Source organism: Schistocerca piceifrons, chromosome 4 (assembly GCF_021461385.2).
Source record: "Schistocerca piceifrons isolate TAMUIC-IGC-003096 chromosome 4, iqSchPice1.1, whole genome shotgun sequence".
Taxonomy (NCBI): Eukaryota; Metazoa; Arthropoda; class Insecta; order Orthoptera; family Acrididae; genus Schistocerca; species Schistocerca piceifrons.
This window is the reverse complement of record NC_060141.1, coordinates 84097803-84104319: the sequence shown is the minus strand read 5'-3', so window position 1 is coordinate 84104319 and position 6517 is coordinate 84097803.

Below are 6517 nucleotides of genomic sequence, written 5' to 3'. Positions count from 1 at the left end.
TGTTAATAGTTCAACTTAAATAAAGTTGAGAACTTAGAGAATTTTGCAATTACATTGTTGTCACTACACACTTAACTTTGTTGACTTTACTGAAATATTTTGTATTTAGACTTCAATAAAAGTCTTTTGTAGGCCTATAATTGAGGGAATTTTTGTTTCTTCTTTTTTTCCATGCATAGTTTTATCATTATTATTTGGCTGAAATATGTCACAGGGTCACCAGTTCCAAAAATTAATTGTACCAAAAGTAATGTCCACCAAAATATGTCCCACTTGGCTGACTTGGCATCCTGATTTGACATTTACTCATGAATTATCACATCGTCCACCTGTTTAAAGATCCTTCCATAATAGTTCTCTCTAAGTGTAGTCAAAGATGAAAGTTCCAAATCTTTTGGACTTTCACCTAACTTCTACAAGCTGCAGTCCTAACTGCCTGTGTCATTTAACATCTCACTCCAGGTTCTTACCTTTCTAACATTCAGTCTGTGACTATTAATTATACATTGTTTTCCAGAATTGTAAGTGCTGACACATAGAGAAATGTGTCATTACAGACAAGATTGTTGATTATACAGTTGAGGCAGTTAAGACATGCCATCAAAAATACACTGATGTAAAAAAGTTGCACACAAAAAATAATTGATTGTAGAATAATGAAATTTTGGGAATACATTTGTCTAGGTAACAGATGTAAGTGAGTAAGTTTGCACGATGACAGGTTAATGTAAGCATGAGCTAATCCATTGCAAACGTAAAATGCTGATACATTAACAACCAGTGTAACCGCCAATATGTTGAATGCAAGCATACAAATGTGCATGCATTGTGTAGTACAAGTGCCAGATGTCAGTTTGTGGGATGGAGTTCGATGCCTGTTGTACTTGGTTGGTCAATACAGAGACGGTTAATGCTGTTTGTAGATTATGATGGAGTTTTCCTCTGATGATGTCACATCAGAAACAGTTCTGATGATCAAGCACCACTACCAGCAATCACACACAGCAGCTGCATTTCTGCCAAGTCTTTCTGCAATGGCACAGAAGCCACACCTAGCTTCTCATAGTCCTATTACACGACCTCATTCAAACTCAGTGAGGTGTTGATAATGGCATCTTAGTCATCTTCAAGGCATTCCTGACTAATATCAGCTCATCACATCCAGTCTTTAAGATAACTATTGCTCATGACCATTACAGCATGTATTTAAAGCAAACTTGATTTGCATCCTCATAGTGGTGCTACTCTTATGGAACTGGTGTGAACTTTGGATAGACATCACCTCTCAGATATAGGAACACACCACCAAATTTCTTTTGTACATTAAATGTATTTGCAATTATGAATATGGACAACCATCAGCTGTAGAATGAAATGACGACAATAAAAATTTGTGCCGGAATAGAACTCAAAACTGGATTTCCTGCTTATTGCGAGCCATCGCCTTACCATTTGGCTATATGTCCACGACCCACAGCCAGACCCAACCTTCTATATGTTGTCAACCATGTATCTACAACCTGTACTAGTACATCCATTATGTATATTCCCATACAAGTGAGACATTTGACTTGAAAGTCACTTGCCCGGTGTCAGCAAATAAATACGATATTGCAGTGCCTGTGTTATTCTGAATTACAATGCAAAGTTCAAGCACTGTGACGACTATAGCTGTTATGAAATCCATTAAATGTATTCGCATTTGTGAATATGGACAACCATCAGCTGTAGAATGAAACGACAACAATAAAAATTTGAATGGACCAGCACTTGACTCCAGATTTCCCATTCACCTTACCATTTGGTTAGCCATGCATGTCTTATGGACATACCCAAACTTCCATATGTCATCAACCATGTGTCTATGACTTGTACTTATACATCAGTTATGTATAATCCTGTACAGGAAAGACATTCAACTTGAAAGTCACTTGCCTGGTGTCAGTGAATAAATAATATTGAGTGCTGCCCAAATTCAGAATAACACAGGCACTGCAATATTGTACTTATGCCTTGTGTGTTTTGCTACCTTTCTCTGGAATCCAAACTGATATCCCCTGAAGTCAGCTTCTACCAGTTTTTCCTGTCTTTTGTAAGGAATTCATGTTCGTATTTTTCAACCATGACTTATTAAACTGATAGTTCAGTAATATTCACATCTGTCAGCACCTTCTTTCTTTGGAATTGGAATGAATTATATTCTTGTTAAAGTCTGATGTTATTTTGCCTGTCTCATATATCTTGCATACCAGGTGGAAGAGTTTTGTCATTGTTGGTTCTCCCAAGGCTATCAGCAGTTATGGCAGAATGTTGTCTACTCCTGAGGCCTGTTTTGACTTAGGCCTTTCAGTACTCTGTCAAATTCTCTCTCATTATCACATCTCCCACCTCATCCACATCTGTGACCTCTGCCATTTCTGTAATATTGCCTTTGAATACGTCTGCTTGTGTCTGTATATGTGTGGATGGATATGTGTGTGTGTGCGAGCGTATATCCGTTCTTTTTTCCCCCTAAGGTAAGTCTTTCCGCTCCCGGGATTGGAATGACTCCTTACCCTCTCCCTTAAAACCCACATCCTTTCGTCTTTCCCTCTCCTTCCCTCTTTCCTGACGAAGCAACAGTTGGTTGCGAAAGCTAGAATTTTGTGTGTATGTTTGTGTGTCTATCGACGTGCCAGCGCTTTCATATATGTATAAAGATGACAAAGTTAATATTTTAAGTTTTCTAAATAATGGTCGACATGCTTCTTTGTGATTTGCAGTGCACATATTTCAAACCATTTTTTTCTGTATTTTTAGTATCCGCACTATGTTTGTCAATTTACACCAAAAAACAATACCATACCTAATAATGGATTAAAAGTAGCTTGTATATGCTACTTTTAGTGTTTCCATATCAGCTGCAGTTGATAATATTTGCATTGCAAATGCAAAGCTGCTCAGTTTGTTTGCCAGGTATTTAATATGTGCCTGCCAGCTCAGCTCAAATTTTTATCTACATTTAAACCTAAGAATTTGACTGAGCCAACTTCTTCTATATCTTAGTTGCTGTGTACAATCTTAATCTGCTCACATTTTGACTGTTTGGTTTTGAGCTGCATCACGTGAGTCTTAGATATGAGGGAATAAGGTATAGTTGTAGTTGAAGGTAAACAATTAAAATTCTCTCAGATACAGATTTATTAGCACTTTGCTCCTACACAGATACAAGTCCAGATGCTAACTGCCGTTAGCATCCAACATCCTGCCCAAAGCCCTCTCCTCAAAGATAGCACACTTACGCACTGTACAAATATCGATATTTATGGTGCTCTACACCACTTAGCCCCCCCCCCCCCCCACACACACACACACAGTGTGGAGTACGTCCCTGTGAATGGGGGGGGGGGGGGGGGGATGAGAAGTTAGGAAGGTAACGTACAGTTCTTCTGCGTCAGGTGGAAGCAGTTGACTGGACTGATAGGAGATCGGGGGGTGAAACCTGGTATCGATGGCGAAGTCAGCAAGTGACACCGGCGGCTGAAGACGACGTTCCATCCTGGAGTGGAGGTGTAGCACTTCGTCAGCAGGCAGGCGGAGAATCAACTTGCCAGAAGGCCTAACAAAGGCACATAAATTGCCACACGCAGCACTTCTGCTCAATTTAAAGCGGCGCACCACACGAGATTCTGCACTTCCTCCCTCAACATTGTCACAGGCGAGTACCACACACCGTATCGCCATCTACAACAACAGATAATTTATGTATGTCATCAGGGTGTACATGTGTTGTGAATTCTTGGGTGGCACCTGTACGAGCAATGGTAGGGAGGCAGGGAGGTGTGGGAAAGCCATGGCAGGGGGAAGCATCTGCTAATTGGGGGGTAGCAGGTGCACTGGACTGCGCAGGCGACAACCTCAGGCGATCAGCTGACAGACGAGGGAGCATAACCGAAGGCAACGAGGAGCCAGCATGGATTTGGATTGAACGGCATGACAAAGAGCTGTCACACAAAGATGGTAACACAATGGTAGAATCCGAGTGGTTGGCAGTTCGACTGCGAGGGCTATGAGGAGTGAAACACCGAAAAGATTGGCCCCTCGAATTAGATGAACGCGGAGAAGGAGCAGTGCTTGGCAGAGAAGCACGCTGTGGAGAATCAATACCCGAATGCATGGTATGGGAAGATGGATGGCCGCTCGAAGCAGGAGTGGGAGAAATAGGGGCAGAATCAGGGAGGTTCACCTGATGCTCAATGAAAGCTGGTTTCACTCGGTTGAGTGAGAGTGTGGTTACAGAGTCTTTTATGAGGAGATCCATGTTATTCTCAGAGCGTTTGACAACCTTGTAAGGACCTGTGTAGGGTGACTGAAGCGGGGCTTTGATTGAGTTGTCTCTGAGAAACACGTACTCACAAGAGTCTAGCGTGCGTGGTATGTACACGTGCGGAGGTGTATGAGCAGCCGGAGGTGGCGGCTGAATTTTGCTGCAGTGCAAGCGCACCCGCTCGAGAAGTGAAGGGAGTTCAGAGGGCCGTGGAAGTGGGGTGGGAGTGACTAATTCTCCAGGCAAAACCAGAGGTTGGCCATACACAAACTTGGCTACAGAACCCTTGAGGTCTTCCCTGAAAGTCGCACGAAGGCCAAGAAGCACGAAGGGCAGTGACTCTGCCCATAGTGAGTCATGGCAACGCAAGGCAGACTTTAAGGTGCGATGCCATCGCTTGACAAGCCCATTGCTTTGGGGGTGGTATGCAGAAGTATGAATTTTGACAATGCCACACATTTTACATAAGTCAGAGAAAACTGAAGACTCGAATTGTCGCCCCTGGTCAGTGGTGAGGTAAACAGGTGAGCCAAATCTAGAGATCCACGAATCTAAGAATGCTTGACTTACTGTATCAGAAGTAATGTTCGGAATAGGCACAGCCTCAGCCCACCGAGTCATCCTGTCAATAGCTGTAAACAAGTAACGGAAATCCTCAAGAGGGGGGCAAAGGGCCTACGAGGTCGACATGAACATGGTGAAACCGGCCTGGCGGTTGTGCAAAACAGCCAAGGGGTGGGGAAGTGTGCCTGGAAACTTTGTTCTGTTGACACAACATGCATGCCCTGGCCCAAGACTGACAGTCGTGGCGCATGTCTCTCCAGACAAACCGTTCAGCTACCAGATGGGTGGAAGCTTTGACACCGGGATGTGCTAATATGTGTAGTTTGTCAAAGACCTGGCGTTGAAGGGGCTTAGGAATGAATGGCCGCAACGTACCATTTGATTCATCACACCACACTAAGTTGGATATGCCAGGAAAGTAGAGCATACCGGTTGGAGAGAGGAGCTGTGGTCCGAAATTAACTGCATGGTATCGGGGCCTGCCAATTGCAACCGAGGTAGGTCCGTTAAGTCAATTAAGGTTGTGACTGCACCAACACGTGAGAGAAAATCAGCAACCACATTGTCCACTCCTCAGATGTAGCGAATGTCATTTGCAAATTGCAAGATGTAATCGATGTGACGAAAGCGTCGTGGGGGCGGATCAGCCGCAGGATTTTTTATGGCAGGAACCAACGGATTGTGATCAGTGAGCACATAGAAATCTCATCCCTCAACATCAGTTCTGAAGTGTCTTATGGCCTCGTGAACTGCAAGTAATTCTCTGTTGAATGCTGAGTATTTCTTCTGTGCATTGTTTAGCTTTTTTGAGAAAAACTGGAGGGGAGTCGTAACATCGTTGTATGTCTGACTCAGTACTGCGCCGATAGCATTGTCACTAGCGTCAGTAGTGATAAACATTGTGGCGTCTGTACGTGGGTGAGCAATAGTGGCAGCGGAGGCCAACAGCTGTTTGAGTTCGTTAAATGCCTTGTCCATGTCTGGTGTCCATGGGACCTGGCGGGTGCCAGAAGTTTGTGGGCCAGCGAGAGCATCTGTGAGAGGAGCTTGCACCGCAGAAGCGGCTGGCAAATGTTTACGGTAATAATTAACTGTTCCGATGAACCTGCGTAATTCCCTATAGGTCTGGGGGTGTAGCATCTTGAGAACAGGCTTGATCTTGTCCTGCGGTGGTGTCAGACCGTCTGATGACACAACATAACTTAGGAATGTGACGGATGACTGGTGCAATTGAGTCTTTTTATTGTTCAGTTCAATACCAGCGGCTGCTAAAATATCTGTCACGACTTGAACACACTCCTCACTCTTTCCCAAAGTAAAAGCAAAAACCAATATGTCATCCATGTATACGAAACAAAAGTCTAGATGGGATAAAGTTTGATTGATGAAACGCTGCCACATTTGGGGGCATTTTTCAACCCAAACGGCATAAATTTGTATTGAAACAGCCCAAAGGGTGTGGTTATGGCAGTCTTTACAATATCCTCCAGAGCCATAGGAATCTGATGAAATGCGTGCTTACAGTCAAAACAGACAAGTACTTTGTACCTGCGAGTGCATGATTGAAGTCTGCAATGTGTGGGACTGGATATTTATCAATGATGGTGCAGGCATTTAAACGCCTATAGTCTCCGACCATACGCCAAG